General features: G+C 40.7%; 1 protein-coding gene across 1 annotated transcript in view; it reads right to left on the bottom strand.

The window, feature by feature from the left end:
• ZPLD1 (zona pellucida like domain containing 1) overlaps window positions 1-14,182 on the bottom strand; it is a 77,101-nt gene extending 62,919 nt beyond the window's left edge. Inside the window, exons 1-2 of the mRNA XM_051781005.1 lie at window positions 14,112-14,182; window positions 13,005-13,279 (exon numbers count right to left, since the gene is read on the bottom strand). The gene's annotated coding sequence lies outside the window, so the exon portion shown is untranslated. The remainder of the gene's footprint in view (window positions 1-13,004; window positions 13,280-14,111) is intronic.
• Between the last annotated feature and the right edge of the window lie 12,881 nt (window positions 14,183-27,063).

The following is a 27,063-nucleotide window of genomic DNA, read 5'->3' as shown; positions in this document are numbered from 1 at the left end:
CTGAATACCAGCACATATAAAGCATTTATATCCACATCATTTAAGTATTATATTCCTATCTAAAGAGTTGAATTAAAAATTCTTAAGTAAAGAGCAGTTATGGAGAGAGATTATGTCTGTGTGTGTGTGTATGTGTATGTGTGTGTTGACTGCTGAGTAAGTAAACGTTACCAACTGGAAAAAGGGGAGTTTTATGCAGCTCTAAAAACATGTGAGTTTTGAAAGTTGTAGACTATCCTAAGAGAGAACAAGATTCAGTTCAGTTACTTCTTGTAAATGGTAAAGTGTTTTCAAATCTATTTTTTCTTTGTGAGTCATTCACGAACCAAACCCATTCTTTATAACTGTATTTGCTGTTTGCAAATTACTCACTGAATAATTTATATGAGGGAAATTCACCCCAAGGGTTTGCCTGCAAGCTTGTTTGCTTTTACTGTTCCCTGCCTATTATCCAATATGTTTGAGCAGGTTCCCAAGTCACACAACATTATTTCTACTCCCTTAGTGAATGAGTGAAACTTTAAGCTGCTATATCCATACAAGAGAAATAACAAATCATGAATCAGGAACAGCCAGTTTTGATTCCTAGTGAAAAGTGATCTTTGCCTAGCTGTTTAGGAGCTGACAATATTCCCTCAGAGAGAATATCAAGGAGCGTGACCAAACTCACGAACCACAGCAGCAGGGCTGGCAGTGTGCTTCATCAAAAGGCAAATCCCATTTCAGACATACAGCAAGAAAAATGCTACATGAGGCTATCAAAATGTCTTTCCTTTTGTTTCTGAAGTCCAGGAGCACCTTCCAGACCACTGATCTCTCTAAAGCAATGGCAAGACTACATATTTTGCATAATTCATTAAGCAGTTATTTGTCATTGCTGTGACCCCAAGGTTATTCTGTGCTATTTTACTGCTGTACTGCACAAATTGTGAATCACAGGAACCCATCCAAAATAACTTCTCCAAAAGCTCATCACTGTTTGCAAAGGGCATTGTATTCAAAACTATGCAATATTCATAAAATAAGCTGTTTTTTAAGATTTCAACCCAAGCTGAGATAGAGATTGATCAGAGCAGAGGAGCTGAACAAAGGCCATGGGATGGACAAGCAGAGAGCAAGGTGACACAAGAAAGAGATACACAGTTTTGAACTGTGTTCAATTAAAATTCAGGTAACTGCTCAGGAAGACTGACCAGGAGACACTGTACAGATCAGTTTACCAGCCACTTTTAAGGCAAGATCCTGCCTTGCTGTGGGCACTGTGGCCCTTGAGCCTGAGAAGTAGAAAGCACTTAGTTGTTTTGATGTGAGCAACAACAGGAATTCTGACAGTCTGCTGCAGTAAGATGGCAATATTTAGCACTTGTCAAGATTATGCCCACCAGGTGGAAACAACACTTGGGCCGTGTCATTTCATTCTCACCTGATCTCACAGACTTCTTTTGCTTTTGATCCAAATCCAGACTGCCTCACAAGGAAAAAATTACTTTTGGAATATTTTTATAAAAATAATCAATTTTTATGACCTAAATGCTATACACAGTGTCCATCAAAATAGTTACATTACATTTTCAGATACTTTTTTCTGTTTTCCTTTGTATGTGCATATAAAAGAAATTTTTACACTGGAATCATGTAATACCAGCAATATTGACTTCCTTTTCAGTCTATAGAGATTAACAGTCTCTGGAGGGTTATATTGACCCTGGCTTTGTGCTTACCAATATTTCCCTCTTAGGTCAATGAATCTTGATGCTGAATACAACAGAAGTCAATACCTGCTTATTACAGTTAGAATAAGGATCACTGAGAAGGCTTATGAACACTAGGTTGGTGCCTGCCAACAGTGGATAGTTAAGGAGTCTGTCAAGGTCTTCATTGTGTCCGTCTTCTTTTCTAATAAAACTTGTCTCAAGTAACAATGAAAAAATACCTCTTGATGACTCAATAATCAAGCCTGTTCTTATGAAAGGAGTTCTGACAAGTATATTTTAACATTTCAGACACAAGTCTTAATGTGCAAGTATTCATTACTATATAAATTCAAATACACAAGCCCAGACTTTATGTCAGATAATTATTATTTGGAGGTTGTGTGTAATTGTTGTGGGTTTTCTAGTAATTGCTGCAGCTTTTGGGATTTCACCCAAGTCTTCTTGTATTTAATGTCAAGAGCTGGTCCCCAAGGAAGGTTTTAGTTCTCTGTCCCTATTTAATTTTATTTTTAAGATAGACTCAAAGATGAACTCTAGAGCTCAGCTGTTTTTCACAACTTTCCAAAAGGAGAACCCAGATAACTAGCCAAGTAATATCTTTATAGTCCTAACACCAGAATCCAAAAAAATCCATCTGTACATCCAAATCCTGAGGTAGGAGGAAACAAACTCGTAAGGGTATATTGTGGATGGAAAGTACCAGGGAAGAAATATAGCTCCATAAACCTTAAGAAGAAAGGTGTGATAAGTGTGCAGCTTTGACCAAATTTGCAGCAAATATGCAGACGTTCTCAGTTATACAAATCTGGGATGTCCATCCTTACCCTTCCAGCTAGCAAGATCTGTCCTTATTGGGCAGATAAAGTTCACTGACAAATTTATACTTCATGTTTTATTCCACTTAGGTATCACAAGTGTCTCACAGTCATAGACAACAGCTAAACCTACATTATACATCCTCCTTCCATGCATTCATTGCATACAAATTCAGAGAAGCATTATCAAAATTCTGAAGACCTTCCCATCATACTCATCCCACAGGCGTGTTCATCTCCACTGCATTCAGTAACACTTGTTTCTTGGCCCACTGTTTTAGTGGCCCTCCTCAGTCAAATGACTGAGAAATACTCTGTTTCACTGCCCAGCTTTCATGAGCATTAAGATGTACAAGACATTGAGGCTTCAAGCAAAAGTCACCAGCACAGATTTAAAAGGAACATTTCAAATATCTTCCAATTCTCCACTTCCTAACTGCCTTAAAAATGTGAGAATCTCGTGAGGTCTACACTTAGTCTTGAGGTCCTCTGATAGGTAAGGACACTGAGTGTCATGGGGATGCATTTCTCACAAGTCCAACACCCTTCCAGAGGTTGCAGTGTTTTTCTAGGGAGCAGCGTTTGCCTTTTTACTTAATAACCTGCCCACTCTTCAGTCTTTTTACTAGATGAAGAAAAGGGCATTTGTAAACTGTTTGTTATAGTTAAGTACAAAAATTCAGAATAGATTTTTCTCATCAGTTCACCATAATCTTAAGGGAAAACATAAGGCAGTATAATTATTAAAGAGCACTTTCAGTAATACTCACATCTTTATTGTGTCAACTCTTTGCCAAAAAAAAAAAAGATTTATAGTAAAAGCCACTTACATTTCTTCTTTGCAGAACCAAGCCATCTGCCTCCAATATACCATCAGCCCCTGCTAGATGAATTCACACATATTTTAAAGCCCCAGAGTAACCATTAGAATGGAAATTGGACACTACTTGTCATTTGCAAAGCTTTCTTGACTGGAGAGGCTTCCCATTTGTTCAATTAAATGTTTGCATGCGCAATACACTTTATGAAATTTATCCCAAAACAGTGAGGACTGAAATAATATTGGAGGCAGATGGCACAGCTGTTCCATTTAGAGCTATCCTCAGCAATATATGAAGTGATGGACAGGACTGGGAAGTGGGAGTGAAAACTTGGTACTATGAAGAATATCATCCATGGATATTAGCAATAAACAAACCATTTCAGCTCCAGTCTTCCCTCCCCTATCGTATGTAGCTGCCTGACTCACTTCAGTTTATCCAATTAGAAAATACTCATTTGATTCAAGTCAACCACTGAAGCCAAGTAAGGTTTCCCCCTAAGAGAATCCATCCCTCTGACTTAAAAGCTAAGGGAGTCTGAAAACATGTCTTTCACACGGAGACGAGGAGGCACATATTCGTATGAGCTGATGAGGCACCGTGCATGCAAAAGAGACATAGCTACCATTAGGAATAGGGAGCAAGTTCAAGCTGCTACTTATTTGCATGCATCTCACAGAACAGAAACCATTGCACCGTGCTCCAGATGCTGCAAATCTCAAGATGCACATCCAGGACTCATAATTAAAACTGGGAAACATTTTCACTGAGGAGGGGGAAGAAAAAACCCAGAGCTATTCCAGCCAGTCTACATCAATTTTGAGATTTCTGGGGTACTGATCTATTCTACCATCTCAGTATCAGGAAGGTCATGCTCTCAAAGGAAAGTGCATGCAAAAACACTTCCTCACAGATAGGAGACTTGAAAGAACCTGATGAGAGCACACCTCTTTCTGTACAGCACCTAGGCTAGGGCTGGAGATCCACTAAACTAAATGAACAAAGTAATCAAAAATTCCTTCAAAAAGAATTTTCAGCCTTCATGAAAGAAAATTAGAGAATATGTGAAAATACATTTAAACCAAAATAAGTTGGTCAGAAAGGTTTTCATCTTGAAAAGCACTGCTTTACTGGAAAACAAGGAATGAGGATTAGACTCTCCATTGCAAGCCAGCACATAGCTCACAAAAGCTTTTACTAAGGCACAAAAAAGAAACTACTTGAGGCCAAAAGACAGATCCCAATCCCATATCCATGGGCAGGCAATGACACCAGCTCTGTGGGAACCCAGGCATCTCTTCTACAGATTTAACATAACAGCAACAGTCAAAGACATTTACAAGCCCAAACTCAGTTAAGAAAGCATCATAGAGACCAAAGGACAGGTCTCACCACCTCCTTTCTTTCTCTGCAGCCTACTCTTTCCCTGCTTTCCTCTTCAGTCCTACAGCCTATTAGAGACTTTCACAGCTGGAGTGCTGTTGAAAACAGAAAATCTGTTTTGTATGGATTTCCAGTGAGATGAAGAAAGTTCTCCACATGTGCCATGTGACAATAAATGGCCAGGGGAGAGAATGCTGAAAAGCCAGAAAGCATATCCCAGTTCACCAGAACAGCCATAAATGTTTGCCATGTTTGAATAGGTACAGCTGGAGACCCTTATGCCTAGTGCCTTAAGAATTTTTAGAGGAAAAAAATACTGGCAGTGCACAAATAAGGGAGATGAGAGGGCACTTAAAGAAATCATTCACTAGGCAGAGTGCCATTCATTTCCTGTGACGGTGAAGGGGTACAAGGTTGTACATTCAGTAGTGTATTACTTTAAAAAAAAAAAAATCTTCTGACCTTGCTGTTTTGGTATAAATGCTTTCCTCCCAGCCACCTCTTTCCCACTGGTAATACTATAAAAGATATGCCCCAAGGGAAAAGTTTCTAATAATGTTCTAATCTTGCTTTCCAAGCATTTACAACAACTGCAGTAGCAATTTTAAAATAAAAGAAGTAAATTCATTAGACTCAATCTCTTCTTTATTTGCAAGGAACTTTGGCTGTGCTAGAATTACTGCAAACTGTACCACCACAGAGAAATATATTCAGCTTCTAACTCTCATTTTCTCATAAGTTGTACGCACACACTGTACATGGAAACTCCAGACAAGGGATAAAAATTAAGTGTCCTAATTAACTGGTCTTGTACCTTGGCTTCATTTCAGCTACATCTTAAAAGGCCAATATCCACATATGATGTTTAATAACTATAATTCCATAAAGTAGCTATTCATAATTAGTTATTTTCCACCAAAGATGTAAATATGGAAGTCACCACAAGGGCATAAGTGCACTAGTCCAGAAGAAATACAGCTTATGCAGAATACCTCTACAAAGCATCAGTGGGATGCAGTCATAAAAACCTGCCAAACCAGAGGGATTGGTGTACATTTCAAAAAGCCTGTCCTCTTTGGATCACCATTCCCATAAGAGTAGTTCTTCCGCCCTTTCCTGTTACGCTACCCCTGCCAGCCTTCTCATTCTCAGAGGGGCAAGGCGTGGAAACTACTTACCCTCAAATACAGCGCTACGATAACAGCAACTGCCCGCTTTCAAATCCTTGTCTTACTCTACCCTGACAAGGTGCCCCTCTCAAGGGCTTCTGACAACCTTCAGGTCCCTTGGTATATGCCAACTTCTACTCATTCAGCTTCTCCTCCTAACTTTTGGAGAAGGAGTGGAACTCAGCTCATATCCATACAACTGCCACCCAGTAACACTCAACAGTTTAATTCTTTTGAACAGCCAAATAATGATGACAGGGTAGAAACTTAGAAACGTTACCCTGGTGGACTGGGAACTGAAGGACATTCAGAGGAGATTCCCACCATAAGGTATTGAAGTATTCCAGGAGATAGGAACCAGTCCACTTGCAAATTTGGGAAATGTGCAGTGAAGCGCTGATTCTTGCTTACCTCCCCTTTATCTTTCACTTTGTACTACCGAAAAAAAAAAAAAAAAAAACCTCAAGGAATTGCAAGTTGTTAGAAGCTCTGCAGGTGATTTTTTTTTCCCCTCTTCATTCCAATTATCTTCAATCCGGAAGTTATCACAGTGGTCAAATGCATTTCCTTTTTGGGGTTTTTGTTATTGGGGGGAGGGGGGCAGGAGCAGCAGATTGATGAGGTTTTTTTGTTTGTTTGTTGGAGTTTTTTAACTGTCAACTGAAGGAAAGGTTCAGCTCTTTAAACAAAAAATATCCATAGGAAGGATTAGGTCTGTTGAGAATTTTAAAGCCATTAGACTGGCAGTAGCACTACAATGGTGCATTAAATGAGGACAAACTTACATGAATGGTGCTCCACCAGCAGTGAGAAATAAAGTTCCTTACTGCTCAAATCAGAAGTATATAAGCTTACATTTTCCAGCATTTAGCCTTAACTATATCACAAAAAGGTCTCAAGATGGGGACCACTGCAACTTTGAAGTCTTGGGCTTCTCATAAATCATTATCTCATTCCTTGAACAATGAAGCTGCATGAATTTTGCATGTTACCTCAAGCACTTTACTTTATTCCAAGAACAACAGCTCCATTTCAAAGCACATTAAGCTGACTCCCCATTTTATCACCCATACAAAATGGATGCCAAAAGATTAGACAGGCAATGAGCAGAAGAGAAGAAACAGACATTAATACTTAAATCACTACCTATAAGGAAATCCCAAATTAATTTCAAAGATTATATGTCCCCTTATTAAAAAAAAAAATACATTTTCTAAACTGAATTGAAACCTTTGCACTTATTTTAGGTGTCTGTGGAATATTCCATAAAGTTAGCAGGACAGTATATATTTAAGTGAGAGAATTTATCGCTGTCACTGAGGTAAGGCCAGGCTCAGAAATGAGAAGCTCAGTGCACCAAGCTATTAGAAACCTTGTTCTAACCAGTAGAATCAAAAACTTTGTTCTCAACAGCACAAAAATGCAAGAGCAAAACTGACAGATCCTGACCCATGATGGTTTGCATCTGACCCCCATTTTTCACTTCTTCTCTCACTAATCCTGATTTTAATTATCTACAAATTTGTACTTACTCAACGCTAGCACTTAATTTATCTATGGAAATTCAAATCATCCCATGTTAAAATAAAGTTTCTAAAATAGACAGGTTTGTCAGCCCCTAATGAGATCGTTATTATTCATATTAGGTATAGTTGAAAATACATTAATAGCAAAACGCTTCCCTTCATTTGCAGAGAACAAGAGGCAAGACACTGTTTGCAGATAAGTTTGCAGTCAAACCAAAAAGTCTTCCAGCCCTGCAGAATCCTTCTCTAAGAGACTTGCAGTCTCAAAATCCCAAATATTCTTCTTAAGACAAAACCACCTAACAAAGCAAATAAACATAAATCTTGAGGATTTACTCTCATCCCCTAAAAGAGTGATGGTGCTTGAAAGGGCATATACAAGATGACATCTTCTCTTAATATTGAATGATAAGACTTGTTACATTGTACTTGAGATCCTAAACTATTCTAGAGGTCAGTACTAAGAATTCAGAATGGAGGTGGGCAGTAGACAGGGCAGGTTTACTCTGTCAATGACTAAGTTCTCAAATTCAGCTAAGGGATGCTCTAAATTTCGTTCCAAAGAGGACAGAAAATGTCTAAAATCTAAAGGCATGAAAAGGTAGTCAAGCACCTAGAGTGACAGCTATGTCCAGACTCAGAGATCTGGACAGCTAATTGGAAATATGGGACCTGCATTCCTAACGAACTTTGGATCTTCAAAAAAAGGAGAAAGATAATATGGCTGTAAAGGACCATCAGATCATGCTCCCGCTTTTCAAGTTTTATAAAGTGTACAATAACGGCACACATCCAGACAGAAACCAGCAAAGCTTCTCTTATTTATTGAACAGGCCTGTCAATTTAGAGCCCACACCCCTGCCTTGGGAAACTTCTTCCAGCACTTCCCTCTTCCCCGGCACCAATACGGGTTTCCTACCCGTGACCTACACGCCCACCCTGTGCTGCAGCCTCTGCCCAGCCACAGACAGCGGATCCTTCCCTGCCTCTTTCTCAGAGAGCCTCTGTCGAGCTCATCAGCCCCCGCCGCGAGCCGATCGTGCCCGGCTCGCTCCTCCCGCCGCTGGAACCCCGAGCATCCCGCGGGAGCGCCGCTCGTCCTTGTTCACCCGCGGCGAGGCTGGGCAAGGCTGGGCTCCCTCCCCCACAGGCAGGAGAGCTGCTGCTCCCGCTGCCTCTTTCCGACGGCCCCTGGCCCGTATCTCACTGCGGAGCTGGGTCCGCCGGACACCGCACGCCGAGGAGTTCTTGACCGGCACCGCCGTCCCGCCGCCCCCGCCCCGCTCCGCGTTCCTGGTCCCGCAGCTCCCCCTGGCGCCCGCCCCGCTCCCGGGGAACGGAGCCCTGCAGGGCCTCCAGCGGCCACCCTCCCGACACGGCCCGGGCACCCCGAGAGGGGCCTCAGGAGGGCTGGGAGCCGGGAAGGAAGAGCAGAAAACCACCCCGGGTACTGGAGCAAGTGAGGAGCCCCCGACAGAGGCATTCACAGGCTGAACAGATGAGGATGGGCAGCGAGCAGCAGGAGGTGGCAGTGTGGGAAAGGGACAGATTGTGCAGTGCAAAAGTGTATTTCCAGATGGAGGGGAAAACAAAAATCCAACAAGATTTAAAAATTATGAAAGATGGAGACAGCACTCAAAAAATTATTGAGGCAGACCAAATAACAGGAATCATAGGTTTCGGGTGCCACCCTTGGCAGCTGCTTAGTCTGTTTTTGAAGACCTCCAACTGCTGAGTGCATTCTCTGAGCAATGGCACTGAGTCCCTCTTCCTATCCTATCCATCTTAATCACTGCAGTTTTCTCCTGACACCTCACCTAAATCACTGCTGCAGCAATTCAGGTCCATCAGGTCTCATCTTACCCACCACAGAGACAGGAAACAAATCATTGCCCTCCTCAACAACAGACTCTTTCAGTTTTAAAGACGTGCCCCAAAGGTTTAAAGATATGTCCCAACTCTACAGAGGAATTCCATTTTCTAAGCTAAACGCCATAAGTTTGCTCCATCCTGTCACAGATTGTGTTTGCCAGATGGCTGAGCTCTCTGATGGTGTTCTCTGCTGGGGTCTCCCCAGATCACATCCTTCCTGGAACACTCCATACAGAATAGTTCACAGCACTCCCACAGTGCCAAGCAGTATGTCTCCTCAGCACATTGGATGGACTGTAATCCCTTCTACTATTCACTTTAGTTGTATATTTGCCTCTTTTCTTAGTGGCATAGCACTACTGACACATATGCTACTCATGATAAATTACCACTCCCTACACCCTCTTTTGTGAGAGAGACTGGAGTTATTTCCATGTCTAAGTCATACCCACTGAGTTACTCCCCCATCCTACTTCTGTGCAATTCACTGTCCCTGCTCGAGGTATCTCATACTTGTTCTTCTGAGTCGTATTTTGCTTCTTTCCTTCCATTCTATGCTATTTCTTGCTATTATGCACATGATTTTCCTGGTTTCTCAAGCTATTTTTCATTTCCAACCCACCTGCAGTCCTTTCAAACTCAGGAAATTTAACATGACTGTCTTCTGTACCTTCTTAGCAGTATAGGCTCCAGAACACACTTTCCAGATTATGGTAGTTCTCTCATTTTGGTGGCAAACCACTGAAAATAATCTTAATTCCATTTCCATTCATCTCTGCACCAGTTGTATTGCTGTCTCCATTTAAAACACAACCTCTCTAGCTCAGAAAGTTCATTCTTCCTCAGCTCAGATGGCTCACACGATCTCTTGGGGTCCTCCACCTTGTATAACCTCCATTCTCACAATGGTCCTGTACACAAATGCTGTTCAGGGGGAGGTAATACAAAGGAGTTACTCTGAGGTCTCCTGGAAACAGTGAATACTCAGGGAAGTCACATTGTCTTAAAAATTTTGCTGGCATTAACACCAATGCTCCTTGCCTCAGTGCCAACCTCTCCTAGAAGTCTTTATTTTGCTACAGATTGCCAGTATTGGTTTTTTTTTTCAACAGTGCCTGAATTTACAGACATACATAACAGTTCTATGCAAACAAAATCCTACTCAAAATAGAACTCTTGCACTGTATGCCAGGCTACAGGGATAGATATCATTGTTATAAACTCTGGCACACCTAGCATCGCCCACATCTCTGCAAGGTGCCATATCTGTTTTCTCAAGCCAAGCTAACATGGAAAATGGTTCCTGAATGAGAAGTAGCTTGAGTCAAGCTACTGCAGCACATGAGCAATGCAGGCACACAGCTGACCACTCGGGCAGAGCTCAGTTTCCATGAGCACCAGGGCTCCAACATGAAAACTAGCTAAGATTCTGACATTCAAGGAACGCATTTCAAAGCCAGAGACCAAAATCAGGGGAAGAAAGATGGAAATATTGTTTCAGAAATGCTTCCAAAACCATCTTGCAGAGATTAGTCACTTAATGCTCCATTCAATCCATGGCAAAGCATCCACTCCCCCCTCCTCCCCAGCTGGTGGCCACATTTAGCAGAGGCAAAAGGCTGAGCTAAGAAAATTAAAGTCTTAAGATTTTTGTGACTAAGCAACAGTTTCAGTGTCATGCCACTTGCATAGCCCAGGGTGGCCCAGTGCTTGGAACAACTACTGAATGCCAAATACAGCCAAGCACCTCTGGATCTATAGACCCTCATGACTAGATCAACTTCCAAGAGAAGTGCCCAACTGCCAGCTAATATATAATGCTAAGTGGGAACTGTCTTCTGTCCTTTCTGCTGATATGCTACCTTAAGTACAAAATTTTGGAATCCTTTATCAGAACTAAAATTCAAATCCAGATATTTCTTGTGCCAAGAAGTGCTGTCACCACTGCAGATGTAATTGTCTCAAATTCATGAGTATTTTAAGCAAAACAGATCAAGACCAACCATACAAGATTGCGAATAATATCTTGCAGCATCCTTTAATCAACAGGTACTCTTCTGAGACAGAGTTCCTTTTTCAGTCTCTATCCTATCTATTTAAACCTAGATATTTAAACTATACATGTCTCTTATCACACCTGAAGTTTTGTATGGTGACCCACTTCATTTACTACTAGATCCTGGTGCTGTGGCAGCCTTAGGTATCGAACTGGTTTGGGTCAGGAAACTGATAACACAATGACACTTCCGAGATTCACTGTTTTTCATTTGACTAAAATAACTATTTTGAATTGAGATTACTGCAAAATATTGGGAGCCAGATAAAACTTTTCTTTATTTTAAACAAATATACAGGGGAAATAAACCCTCATAGCTGGCTAACTAGGGCTCTAGAGGTCAACAGGGTGCTTGGTATATACAAAGCCAAGCACCCATCTTGCTGACCCTTATGTTAAAAGCAAACTCAATTTTGAGCTCATTTTCAAGCCAGCAAGTACTACATCCACGACTTGGAGTTATTTGGCTACACACAGATTCATTGAGCTGTGTGTTACTGCTCAATATGCCTAATAAACCCCATTATATAGAACACTGCCTTTTGTTTAATTTTTATGATTATTGTGAGAAGCCACTACCAGAAACATGACTGCAGACAAAACTGGGATATTGGCATGACTTCTGGAAAGAGAGCAAGTACAGCGTTTAATTGTACATCTTCCAGAGGTTATGTACTACCACCTGCATGTGTATTAAAAAGTACATAATAAAAATGCAGCTGAAGAGGAGCTGCATTGCATGGGCAATAGCCTTTTCTCATAGCAGTCTTATTTTGATTGATATCAGAACACCAGATCCATTGCTGTGGGGGCTTTTAATAACAGTAAAATATACCAACAAATAAAATCAGCAGTTATTATATACAGTAAATGGCCTCTTCAGCCTGCTACAATGATTACATTCACCCACAATAATAAATAATCATAATGGACACCCAGAGCTAGATCCTGGCACATAAGCTAACCATGCAAAACAGGCTCATAACTAGCTTCGGCAGCTGGCTGAAGATTTTCACTGAATAAACTGAGTACTCTGGAAGGGATGGAAATTCAGAGCTGAAGCCTGTTCCCACCTTGTAACACATATGGGAGGACAGCAATCAGGACAAGGTGCATTGAGAGTCCTACAGCTCTTGCAATTCATCCTTTAGCCCCAGCAGCAACAGCCCCCACTACTCAACAGTTAAAGAAACCATTCATGATGTTACTTCAACTCCTTTCCCGTCTGAGGGCTTCTGAACTCGTCTCAATGGAGAAAGTGTTAAAACATGAGGGTAGAGTTACTCTGTGAATAGGTTTCTCCCAGTCTGTATCAGTAACCTGTTTCACTTTGCCAAAAGCACCCCTCAGAGCTGTTTGGGAACAAGAGCATTCACCATAATCATAGTTAAGAACTCCCTCATGGGAAACAGTGCTGTCGTTTGAGTTCCCTCATTAGCATTTACTCAGTAGGGCAATAACAGATACTCTGAAAGGACATCACCTTATAATACATTATTAGTATGTACTCTGTGTTTGAGGCTTTTTTTCTCTTTACAGTTCACTTTCTTCCAAAGTGTTATTTTTTGCAATGCCTGAAAGCAAAGCCTTGAACTTCGACATGACATATTCTCACACGGTTTGAATATCTGATTTCACTGTCCTTACCCTTCAACCTCGCAGAAAGATTCAATGGAAAATGTCCGAAGTTTTGCATCTGAGGCTGAGCTGGGGATGCTGCTGAGCAGGGTAGCCCGGGCTCTGTCTTCGGTGCTCTTCTGCTGCCATCTGCAGGGCCTGGCTCGGCTGCAGCTCCGATTTCACTCAGAAGAGCCAAGAAGAGCCAGCCCGGGGTAAGAACAGGCTTGGATTTAAGGCATCTGCCAAAACATTCTGACAGTCACACCACGTGTTTCTGATTCACCGTGATAGCAGGGACATTCCTGACCAGATACACAGGGGATTTGGTTTTTAAAAAACACCAGCATACAAGAAAAAAAGCTGTCTTTGAAAAACATTCAGTTTTACATTGTGCTAGGTCAGAACACAAAGACCTTCTGTGGGTCCCTAATCCCACAGCTGCAGTGAAAGCAAGTTGTGGGAGGAAAAAAAAACAATTGCCAGCTTGGACTACAACAACAGAACCAACCTACAGAACTCACTCCCTCTGAAAATTAAAGAGGACTATGTTACCTAGGAAAGGTTGAATCATTTTATTTACATTAATAATGTTTTCAGCTCCACAAGCTACAATAAAAGTTGGAATAAGATAATAACCAAATTTCATGCTTTGCTGCACAAGGCAGATCACCCTTGCAGACAAGGAAGCATTTCTCACACATGGCTCTCCACGGTTTATGGAGGTGTACTACATTTTAAGGTGCTCATTTTATTTCTTTGCCTTTCCCTGAAGTATCCACTAATACAGAAATTAGAATACCAGATGAGAACAAACAAGATCTGAGCTAGTAGAGAAAAGGCAAATGTAACAAAACATTCTGCAGTTAAAGGACTTCAGAGGTACTAGTTTCTTGCTATAAAATGAATTGTATATGAACTTTAAACCTGTGAAGAACAGATATCCTAGAAAACACTGCTCAGACAAAGATTTCATATCTTGTATCCTATTTCCCTGCCCCTTCCCTTGCAGAGATACTTTCCTAGCTCCAGACTGCTAGGTGTTATCATGCACATACACCCTTAAAGCTGACTCCATCCTGCCTCTCCTGAGTGTCCATCTGCACCCAAAAGGCACTGACAGCACAGTCTATTTACCAGGAAAAGCAACTCCGTCAGGAAGGCATGACAGGGAGGCAGTTTTTCCAGTTTGCCAGTTACCAACACATTTTTGTCAGCTATTTGAATACTTTTCTGTGTCTATAAACAGGAAAAAGAAGTCCATATTAGACAAATACAAAAATTGATTTAAAAAAAAATCAAACCATTATTATATGAAGAAAAAGAAGTCAATTGCCCTGGGAAAAAGCCTTGGTAAACATACTCATAAGCCTATTTTTTGAAACACTGTTATGCATTACACCCTTCTGAAAACCCAGATGTACCCTAACTGATCCTTACAATGCTCTAAAAGGCATATATTGTTGAGCACAATCACGAGAGAAACCACTGCAAGCAGGCTAAGTTGCCACAGCAGACACTAGGCAGAGACAGAAGAGGTGTTAAGCTCTTATTTATGTCCCAGGTTTCTCCCTCTTGCAGGGTAGGGAAGGTTCTCCCTAGCTGCTGAGGTACTGAGATGGTACAGGGCTCTGGTTGGAGAAAGGAGAAGCGTGAGCTGCAGCCATGAGTTATTCCCAATTACCTCGGACTTTTCTGGGCATGCTGCAGGCATGACTCAGATGCTCACAAAGACTCTTCTTAGCTGCAGCACATTAATATATAATCAGTGCCAGTTTCAGCTTCCCTCAGTATGCCAGGCTGTTATTTGTGGTGTTCAGTGCCACAAACAGTTGAGTCACTGCTGAAGTAGGGCCAGATACCTCAGAGGAAAATAACCTCTGAGTCAGGAGCACAATGGATGGTCAGGGAAGGCCATCACTTTTCACCAGCACAATTTTACAGTTTACTCATGTTTGTGAGTCAGCACCACAAACCAGAAGTACAGAGTTATGAAAGTTTCTTATTGCAAAGAATGTTTTGTACTTAACAAGCACAAGTGATAACTTTCTTCAATATCAAGGCATCTAAACACCTCAGAGTTGAGGCCAAGCATAGATAGGAATACATCTATGGTAGTATGCTATGAGGGAGGAGAAGCATATTTCCCACTCACAAAGCTCCCAAAAACTAAAAGCAAAACAGAAATGCCACTTGATTTACCTTACCTGCTAGATGCTTACACTGCTTGGAATTAAAATGAAGGGTAGATAAATGAATAAGCTGACTGTTAGCAGTGTTATTGTTTATCATTTAAGCCTGTCCTTTAGGGAATGGACACTTCAGGTTACACAGGCTCTGTTGGGCTAGGCTTTGCTTTCATTCCTAATACACTCAGTGAGCCAGTTTTGCTTCTGCAGCTATTGTGTAGGAAGGAGCTGTAGATCCTGCTATAAACCAAGTGAAATGGGCTGGAGATTTTGAAACTGCATCCTCTGACATCCAAATCAGATGCCTGCTGCTAAGAAACTATTGCACAGATCGTAGAATATTTCTGATACAAGGGGCCAAAGACCCTACAACAGAGCTTTGCAAACTAGAGAAGTAAACATTTATAAATTACAACTCCCATGATCTAATATTTACTTTGCCTTTGTCTAAAAGTTCTCTTCTATTACAGCTTTTAGGTTACTGAAAGCTTCTACTGTATATTTAGTGAAAGTACCAGCACTTTTGGCAATGAGATCCAATTGTGGCACCAATTCAAAAAGCAGGTGCTAAGGTGATAGCATGCAGTCTCGTTATCCCAGCTCTCTGGTTGTCATTTTCTTCTCTTTCACAGATTTTCAGGCCTTAACACAGAGCACTAAGGATGGCAGCAGACCAGCAGTCCAACGAGCCCTGACTCAGTATCTGATATTAACAGACCACTAGAGGCCACACTCAGCTCACTCGGTACCTTTACACCAGCTGAGACAAGACCCTTCCCATTAATGCAGGACTTAATGACTAGAAGATACAAACCAGAGGCAGCTCTGCATGTTACAAGATATCACTGGCATTCACATGGGTCAGATGGCTGAGATGTCATCTGACCAAAGAGGAAAACCTTTGCTTTCCCCCTCACTGCTATCATCCCTCCCCATGTTCTAGCCTACTCTGCCATCCTGATGTCACCTCACTTCTCCTAGCCCAGCAAACTCCACAGGTATCCTGTCATCCTCTGCAGCAATCCACTGCCCATAGCAGGGGTTCTGGGAGAGCCCTGATCTGAATCCTCTAGGTAAGTGTAAGTAAGACACTCTTTCCTCCCAGAGAGGAGCCCTTCTAGAATAAAGCAGAAGGGAAGAGGTCCTAAACATTTTCTTCAGATATCAAATTGTACTTAAATAGGACGAAGATTGCTGTTCGCTATCTTTCCTTGCTTTTTGAGGAGTGTATCATAGAATATTTTGAGTTTAAAGGGACTTTTAAGGGCATTTTTTTCCAATCCCCCCTCGATGAGCAGGGACTTCAACTAAGTCAGGGTGCTCAGAGCCTCATCCAATCTGCCCTTTTATGTGTCCTGGATGGGACACCTACCACCTCCCTGGGAAACCTGTTCCAGTGTTCTAAAACCCTCATTTAAAAAAAATTATTCCTTATACCTAATCTAAATAAACTCTCCTTCAGTTTAAAATTGTGACCCCTTGTCCTATGCTGAAGTCCAGCATACGCTCTGAGGTGACCTTACTGTAGCCTTTTAGTATCTGAGGTGACCTACAAGAGAGCAGGAGAGAGACTTTTTAAAAGGGCATGTAGTGATAGGACAAGGGTTTTAAACTGAGAGTGGGTTTAGATTAGATATGAAGAAGAAATTTTTTACTGTGAGGGTAGTAAGGCACTGGAACAGGCTGCCCAGAGAAGTTTTAAATACCCTGTCCCTGCAAGTGTTCAAGGCCAGGGTGGATGTGGCTTTGAGCAACCTGGTCTAGTGAAAGGTATCCCTGCCCATGGCAAGGGGGTTGGAACTAGAGGATCTTTAAGGTCCCATCCAACCCAGGCCATTTTATGCTGATTCTGTATTACTTGGGTATTTAGAGTGGTGCCAACACCATACTGCAATCCATCCCATACAATGTGCTATAAAGTTTAAAAAGAGGGAAGAGTCTTTTGTCAGGTGCAGACAAACTACTTATATTTGCCTTAGCCTGTGGCACCACTACACTAGCCATAGCCAGGGGCTTCACCAGCTAGTGCTAAAGAGGTGAGGACAAGTCCAAAAACAGCAGTGTCAGGGCAGAGCTGGGCCTCTGCAGAGTTGGAGGTGCTGTGATGGTTTAAGAGGAGAACACATCTGCTAACCCAAGAGGACAGTGGGCACAATGTCAGTTGCTTGAGGGCCCAAGCAACTGACTAGTTATGGAAGTAGCTTTTAGTAGCATGGAGATCCACAGCTTGAAAACATCACAGCAATGTGGCTTGGGTAGAGTATAACAGGAATCCATCATCATATGTTTTTCCTTTCCTTGTACTCCTCCCTAGTCATCCACTATCCATCACTTCTGCAAGACCACCTGGGTCTTTTGCCAAAGTCTAGATATCTCCCTTTAGCTTTTTAGAACAGAACCCAGAGTAAAAATACAAAGGGGACAAGGCCCATTCTGGTGCCTGCATCTGAGGAGAGTCATCTCAATGCCTGGCCCAGAAGGAAGCAGAAACCACATGCAGGGCCACCAGCCTAGGCCTTTTGTGCAAAATAAAGTTCTTTGTATCTTCTGCATCCTTTTCGTCACCACAGAAGGCTAAAACACAGCCTGGATTTAGATAACAGAATGCAAAACAAAAATCAACTACATGACAAGTGCTGAGAGAAAGAGCATTGTTAAAACCTGGTTTCTTTATGTGATAGATAATATTTATAAGGAAGAGCAAGTGCTGAAGCTAATGGAAGACAATGCATGGAAATGGCACTTAGCATCAGCCATTTCAGCATGCAAAAAGGAAAGACACTGTTTAATTAAGAAAGTACTTATTAATCTGAGTTGAAATTTATTATTGGACAACACATAAATGGACTTAGTGTATTGGAAACATCTTACATCCCATAGCTGCATTTTGGTCCCACCATCTAACAAACAGCTGAACATACATTGTAAAGTTAATTAAGCACCAAGTACAGTTTCTCATTCTGTTATTTTCTGTAACATTTCAATTAAAGACCATCTTGGGCATTTTAAAACCACTATGTGGAGAATTCTGTGTTTTGGTTTGATTAATAATATAATTTGTTTTCATAGAGTATCTTCCAGCAGTCAGCCTTTTTGTTAATTTAAAAAAAAATACCCAAGAGTATTCTGCAATACTAGATTAAAATATTGTAGAATGTTTTTATTACCAGGGTAAGATGCTCTATATTGAAGCTATTGCTATAGATTAGGCATAGTTTTCTCATTAACAATGATGAAAGGGTTGAATTCATTCTAAATCACAGAGAATTCAAGCACACAAAAGAAAATGTTAGAGATGTAAAATTTCCAAATTTCTTTCAGAGATGTTGAAAGAGTTCCATTTCTCGCATATTCAATTATGCACTCCACCTCAAAAGTTTAAAAATCCCATGACAACCTTGATATATCTTGTGATAAATATTTGGGGAAAGGGAACAACAGCTGCAAACTCAAATTCAGTTTCACAAACCACCCTTCAGCAGAGCAATTGTGTGGGGAACAAGGAACACTGCCTACAAAGCTCACAGTGACTTTCTCAAAGGAGCACCTGTTATACAATCAGGCTCTCATCTAGCATGGGAAGGGCACAAAAGGAAAGTAAAAAATATTAAATATATTGTCAGGTGGAAATGAGACAGAAACGCAGCTAGGGGCTGGGAAAAGAAGAGAAAGAATGTGTTAAGCAAACAAAATCCTGTGTGCCTCTACCAGCAAACCAGTTTGGGGTTTTTTTATACTAAATTCTCCCTCCAGTTACTTTCCAACAGCACTAGGTCAGTCCAGAACCAGAACCTGTAAAACACCCATCACCCTTTGTGGTATTACCTGCTTTCACTTATTCTCATGCCTTGCCACTAAGGCATGGTTCCCACATTCTTTCCCCTTAGGTCAGTACATATTTTGCATTTTACACAGTAGTCCTGCAAGCTTTTCCATCAGTGTCCAGCCCCACAAACCAGATCCACCTGGCAAGGCCTCAAGTGTAGCAAGGCAACCAGAAGTGCTACTAGAAAGCACCTGGCCCAAGCCCTGACATCTCCTCGCTCTTCCGCTCTGGACCCGTGCAACAAACAGACAGGCACTGTGTCTCTGCCAGTCTGTACCTTCCATATGAAACGTAAAACCTAGAGCCTGTCTAAATGGCTGCTTGAGGTCACAGTTCCCTCAATGCTCCTCTCCTTCCACATTCAAGAGCTGAGGTAGTATCTCATTGTACTTTCTCTCCTGAGAAGAAACCATTCTGCCAGCACAGTGTCAGCCTGAGTCAAGTGCAATCCTCATTCCTGGTGATCCTCATAAGTATTGAATCAGGGCTGTTACATTCTCATGACACTTAACTAAGCACTACATTCCTCCCTGCCTATCCACAAACTGGGTTGCAACTGGTACGATCCAGGAAAGTACAGACATTCAACCTGAATTTAGTAGCTGCAAAGTTATCTTTAAAGAACTCTTTGATCTTGAAGTTCTAACACTTTATCCATTCTTCCCCAAAAAGTAAAACCCACAATTCCTGCAGCAATGCAGTCTTACAAGTCCTCATTTCTTAGGGTTGGTTATGTTTTTTGGTAGGAGCAACTTCACTCTTCTACCATTACTAGGGTGCTGACCTCTTTAAAAGTTTAAGGAAAGAGTAGTTTAGTTCATGGGGGAATCTGACATCATTTCCAGTTCAGTCAAATTTTCCATGGAGCATTTGAGCTGATTACTCAGTCTGTACTCTACTTCTTGTGATATTTCTTGTCCACAAAATAGGACTGAAACCTCCCTATGAGTTCTGTCACCAAAGATACTTGGAGACACACTAAGACTTTTAATCTTTAATAAACTAGGTAGAAACAATGATTTGAATTATCTCAGAAGGTTTCCTCCTTTCTCCCCCTGAAAAGAAAAACAAAATAAAATATTCAACATGTTTTATTCCTTCGCTGAAAATAGATTTAGGTTTGAGATTAACTACATCCACGTTTTATTATCTTCCATTTCTAGAATATTCTTTTACATTGCATTTGATATCCCAGTCCATCCTGCAATGCATATTCATAGACAATATTCTGGAAAACATAAAGTATGTTTTATTAGCATGTTCAGTGTTATCTGTAACTGTTACTTGCTCTGACTCCACTGAGAAACCAGAGTGAAAGGGCAAAGTAAAATCTTTAGAAAAAACTCTTAACCAGCTCATTATCTTTCTTTCACTACCAAAGTAAGCTTTGTTCTGTGGCAGCAGGAGATCTAAGTCTATTTTCCTTTTACGGATGCACTTCACTTCCATCTGCCAATAGCTGTTCTCTGTGGCTCTGGTAAAGCTACATAGACATCAGGAACATTACCTGTCATCGTGGCCCAAAATTATTAAAATCATTGCTAATGACATATCTCATCCTTCACCCATAGAGCTGTGCAAAAGCCTGTAAAACATGTATTAAAGAACAAACTCCTCGTTTTGCCAGCCAGGAGAAATTAGAAGGCAGAGCTACAATCAGAGAAAGTGTAATCTACCAAAAAGCTCCACTTTTCCCTAGCTCTGCATTTAAGGAGAAGAACCTGTACTCTTCTCCCCAGCCATATTTACTTTCTCATTTTCCTTTTTCAGCCATTTATACCCTTTCAAAACACTCAGGAAAATTAAATCTTTAATAGCTTTCAGCAAGTCCCATTTCCAAGACTAAGCTCTCTACGTAATGGTGAGTTCAATGTGTATCCAGCCCAACACCTTTTAATAAAGCAGTCTCTTGTTTAAAACTGCACTGAAAGAACACATAAAACAGCACACAGTACCTTTACTGCATTTTTATCAACACATCTCTAAGACCAAGTGCTGAAAAACTAGTCCTTATGAACAAATGGTCTAGCAAATCTCACAAAGAATACATATGTGCATTTATTACTCTTTATATTTAAACATATATAGCCAAAGGAAAAAAGTGTCTTCCTTTTTGGACAGAAGCTGCAGAAAAGAGTCTACCATAGAAAGGCAAAGCCTGCATTCAGGTACCTGCAGTACTGCCTTCAATTAGTCTGATTTTGCTGGGTCTACTCTAGACAAAGAAAACTTTCCAGGAAGCTGCACTTCAATTCTAACCAATAAAGGCAAAGGAATTCAGTGATCTGCTTCGAATTTTCACCTAGATGCAAAAAGATTTAATTGTCTATTTTATATTATGCAAGGCAGATACCCAAGTAACTCTATTATCATGTATTATGGAATTTTGTACCCTATCCCCTGCCAACGTATTGGACATGATCCAAGGTAGACATTTGAACTAAGAACAACCAATCTGAACAAGACATCATGTCAGATTAAAGGTTCTCTGTCAGCTAAACACATAGTAAAAAGTTCATAAAAGCTATAAAATCAGAGCTATCATTAGAATAAATATTTACTTAAACAAATACCTGCATTTATAAAGCTAGCACTTCATACTTTAGAATGAGGTACATGTTTCCTAGTAGTTGACTTTCTGCTTGCTGCTATGAGGCACGCAGACACCCAAGACTTATTTGGCTTTACAAGGTTTAACAGTTGTATCAATTTATATATTTATTTTATGCTTTTCCCTCTTTTTCATCTGTATGAGATTTTTGAAAATAACTTCACAAAAAGGAATGTGTCTATGTGCGTATATATATACACATATATTTGTTTATAAAACACAAAAATGCATGTAAGTATCCACAGCTCCTCTATATGTTTTTGCATATTATACACATGCTCTGACTTAATATTTAATACTGATGTATCATCTGACACAATCTGAAACGTGGCAGCAAGAAATACTCTCTTTTTGACCATTTATGTTTTTTGCCAAGTTTTCCATTTTATCTGGATGTACAGAGCTTCCAAAAGGAACTCCCCCAAAGAGATTCTGATTTTGGCAGGTTATTTGGGATACATGTTAATAAGTTACTAGTATCATTCATTAAAGCTACACTAGCCAGGCATTATTTACTTGAGCTTCAGGAGCATTTCTGCAAAAGTCTTTAAATCTGGTCTGTGCATGTGGATCTTACTTGAAGTGGTATTAGATATTATTACTACTCAGGTTTCCAATCCTCGAGAATACCAGTAGTATTGCTGTAAAAATACTCCCATATAGCCTGATTTATTAAGCTAATCAGCTCAACTCAGAATTATATGCACAGTTTTCTTCTGCATAGTCCAGAAGTCACAGATCTTTAAACAGAATACTGCTCCCTTGCAGAGAACCCATGAAAAGCAACACCACAGCTCCCTTTCCTCCTTGTTCCCACTCCTGTTCCTTGTGTCTCCTGGGTATCTCCTGGCCACTGCAACATCTCTCCTGGTCTTTCCAAAATAGGCTTCACCTTTTGCAGCCCACACTCTTCCTCTTCAGAAATAATTGCTGTTTCAGTTTTCTTTCCCTCCTTGCAAACCTTCCCTCTAACATTGTTTCCCCAGCCTACAAACATGTCCCTACAGCAGAACGCTCCCACCGTAAGCTGCCATGCAGGTGGCAATTTCTCACTCTCATTTAGATTCAAAAGCAAAGCACAGTTAAAAACTCTTTTGTATGTTAGAAGAGACAGACTGATCATTTTAAAAACATAATCAGTGGTCAGAAAAGACTCTAAATTATCAATTTAAGAGTCCTTGTCTTCTATAAAATGGAGATAGTGTCCCAGGACATCCAGGCAAGTGAAGTAGCTGAGTTTAGGTGCGTTTATGAGCTTTATTTTTAGGAATTTCAATAGGAAAGATGATGGGAAAGAGCAAAGATTTTTCAGAAATATTTTAGTACAAGGTAAGCTAAATAAATTGGCCACATGATGCCAGCATTGTCTGGGAAACGGTAGAAGGTTCCATTCCCAATCAAAGTATGTATGGAATAATTTCTTTTTCATTCTGACTACATTATTTTAAGTTTTCTTTAGTGTGCACATTTCCACCCTCACACTCCTCATTTTGCTGCAACCTTTTCACCCAGCTTTTTTTACAGCCTACTTAGGCCACCCTAAGAGCACAAAGTCTCCCCTTTTTTATTTTTCCAGTACTACAGAGTTTCAGCAAAGCTATGTTTAGCAGTATTGTGACTCCCACCCACTTCACAGCTTGTTTCTCTTTTCTGCTTTACGTAACAAGCATCAACTCAAACTTTCTGGTTTTACATACAAGGAAATCCCAAAGAATGATGCATTGTCACCTCATTGCTTGGGTTTGGTTTTAGCATGTCTGACTGTTCAGTATGTTACTGCAGGTCACTACAATTTTGATCTGGATTGCAGAAGATAAGAGAATAAGGATGTTTATTCCTCACAAATAGAGTTCCCCTCCCTTACACTGTTTCTCACTTCAAAACTGTCTTGCAAGAACATCTAAAGCATATTCTTGCTCCCTTCCATGAGACCTTACATTCGTCTGTGAGACATACGCACACTTCCATAACTTTTCCTTCAATGTTGAAAACCTTAAGAGAGAGCAAGAAAACTAGAATCATAGAATCATTTAGGTTGGAAAAGACCTCTAAACATCAGCAGGTTCAACCATTAGCCCAGCACTGCCAAGTCTGTCAGTAAACTATATCTTTAAGTACCACATCTACACATCTTCTAAATACCTCCAGGAATGGTGACTCAGCCACTTCTCTGAGAAGTCTGTTACAGTGATTGACTTCTGTAAAGAATTTTTTCCTATTATCCACTCTACACCTCCCCTAGTGCAAATAGAGGCCATTCTCTTGCATCATATTGCTTGTTACTTGGGAGAAGAGACCGACCCTCACCTCACTACAACCTCCCTTCAGGCAGCTGTGGAGAGCAAAAAGGTCTCTACTGGCCCACTGGTTGGGCCATGAGAGTCTTGGCTTCTGGAAAAGCTAAATCTTTCAGTATCAATAATTTGGTCCCTCTATTCTAAGATCATGACCTAATGAATTCAGAAGGCATTGTTACCTTGTTAAACATGACTTTTTTTTTTTAAATAAAAATTAAATAGACTAAGCACTGCTGTCTTTTACAGTGATATCCAGCAGTTAGACTTTCCCCCCAAAGCATTGTATTTCTCTGTGCATATGTCCACACTTTTAACAGTACAATTTCTACTTGGAAGAATACAATTTCTAGTTACATTTTTAAATGGATTTGAGATGCATTGATCAGCAGGGCAGTTGCACACCTTGCCCTACCCAAATAAAACCCCTCTGGGGTCTGAAGCATATCACTCAAACCCCAGACAGAACTACACTTGTCTCCCCTCTCTCACCCCTCAACAGGGCATTGCTTTACTTGCCTTCACTCCTCACAGTGGCATACTGAAACAGAGCAGCAGTACATCCACGCCTGCTCTTCCCAGGAAGAAAAACTAGCAAATCAGTAATAGAAGAACAACAGCACTTCAAATCTCACATGTTTTAGAGGATAAATACACAACACCCAAGGTCTGGCACGTCAAGTACCAGCCATCTTACACAAGGATAAATATTTCCCTTTGAAAATCTTCAGCTGAGATTAACTGGAGTCTTTATTCAGTTGGATCTGCCATACAACCCTAGTATTCATCTCTCCTCACACCAAGTAAAATATTTCCAATGGCTCACAGCCATGCTGATCTCAAGACTCACATCCTGCCACAACAGAAGTTGATCCCTGTTGCCTCAGACTCTGGGGAATTGTGTCAATGTAGATTTCACGGCAAGGAGAATGAGCATATGTCTTCATGAGATATATTTACCGCTTTCATTTCCTCATTATGTGCCCTAGTGCCTTAACAAAAGAGGTTGTTTCAAAGAGGAAGGTACTAGATAGAGCTGGCCAACAGCAGCTTCCAGCACTCCCAGTTTGTTAGCTCAGCACGCAAGGGCAAAAGGCAGCTGCCTTGGTGGAAGAGACAGAGCCTCAGCCCAGCTGGATGTCATTCACTGTTGCCACCAAAAATGACCAGCTGCAACACTGATTGCCTTAATACCACACCCCATGTTTGCTATACATTTGAAAACACAAACACCAGATTACTTTCAAATTCTTCAGTTAAAAACTTCTACTCCTCCTACACAGTGGGATAAACCCATATTAGGACAATATGAATAATACGAATTCAGATAGGACCTTTACATATGGTTAGAGCTCTTTAGGCAGAGTCCACCCCATAAATTGAGCATATGATGAGGTAGAAGAGCTGGATTAAGTGATATGAGGCAGGGAAGTGCCAAGTCTGGGTACTGCTTATCATCAGGACCCTGCCCTAGCTATCCCACTGGGATCAGTGGAGTACAGCAGCGCAGATACTCCTACCTCTTTCAGACATACTGATGAGATCAAGAGCAATGTCCATGTCCTGACCACCACCCCACAGGCACCAGCTTGCAGCAGGGACTGAATACAATCCTTGGACACCCTGGGTGCCACGGTGCCAGATTTTTCATTTATTTTGGCATCACCCAATGTATTGAGAAACCTCATCATTTCCCTGCAGCCCCACCATTTCTCAAAAAGCCAAGCTAGCATGCCCCATTTCCAGAGTGGTGAAACAGGCAAGTGTACTTTCCTACAGATGAGCTGCATCTGCCCTGGAGGCAGATCCCACATCTCTGGGAGAGCCCAAATACACAATTATGCCAGAGAACAAGACATCAAAGCCAAAGGACCTTCATATTCCTTGGCCACTGCTCATCATTCCTTCATATCAGAGTACGCCCAACAGCTCTTCCTCCAACATTTTTTTCAAGTTAAAAACACAACTGACATTCAACTTGCACATGCTAAATGCCTTCTGCCCCAGAGGTGTATGCTGTGAAAACTGAGGCACTTCCAGGAGATGATGGGAAGACCATCAGTTTGTTCACAATACAAGAATCCACCACAACTTTTTTCTCTTCATGATAAATAAGGCATCTCTGCTATTTGATTTACCCAGACATTCTTGGTTCAACATTTAGAACGTTTGAAACAACTTACTCTTTTAAGGAAACTTCTAAAATGTTGTGAAAGGGAGGAGGGTGGCTTTTCAAGGAGGCTGGATGATCCTGTTCCACATCAGAAATCTGAAAAAGGGACATAATTGAAGTGTCTGGAGAGTATTACAATCACTTGGGGCTCATTGTCTAGCACTCACTACCACATAAAGGAAGTTGCCAGGTAAGTAGGGAAAGAAAAAGATTTTGCATCAAAAGGTGCATCAGTGTATAGATCATAATACACAAGTGTCAACGTCTGCCTTTTATTCAGACAATGAAGAGAGCAGAGAGCCCATCTTGATGCGAATGTCTTTGAAAAGTTGTATGCTTTTGTCAGAAAGACAGAAAATTTTATTAAAAGTCATAATAAAAAAAAAATTCATAACACTGCTATTCTTTGCAGGAACTGAAATTCAGTTACACCTTACAAGATGAATAGTTGGTTATTCTAAAAATCCCAGAAATGTAAATTAAGTAGTGAAAGAAATTCCAGGTAATTTTTTGTTCATACTTACTAACCTCAACTGTTGAAGCAGATATAGCTCTGCACCTCTGTTTTTCTTTCAATTTATCTATCCCTTCCTTGAAAAAGGAGCTAAATGCAGAATTTCCAGTCTTCACTGGATGCTACTTTATAAAACTCCACAAGCTCAAGAAACGCTGATCTGAGGTACTAAGAAGAAGAGACAGGGGAAAATAACAAGAATTTCAGTTTACAAAAGAGATTTTTTTTTTCTCACCTCTAAAACTTAATTATTTCAAATATTCATATTTTGGCTACAATATGGCTTTCAACAGCATTGAAATGGAGAATACTCGGAATATAATTGGAGTGTTTTTCTAACAGTTATTGTCATCCAGATAGCTACATATTGTTATATGTTTAAGGTTCTGTATCTGTCATCTTAAGGCTAAGATCTGTCATGCTTAAGGTTCAAGTATCTGTCATCTGTTACACACGAGCATATATTAAATGTGTATCTTTTC

This window comes from Manacus candei, unplaced genomic scaffold (genome assembly GCF_025592945.1).
Source record: "Manacus candei isolate 608988 ecotype Guabito, Panama unplaced genomic scaffold, ASM2559294v1 h1tg000014l, whole genome shotgun sequence".
Lineage (NCBI taxonomy): Eukaryota > Metazoa > Chordata > Aves > Passeriformes > Pipridae > Manacus > Manacus candei.
This window is presented reverse-complemented; position numbering and strand designations above follow the sequence as displayed.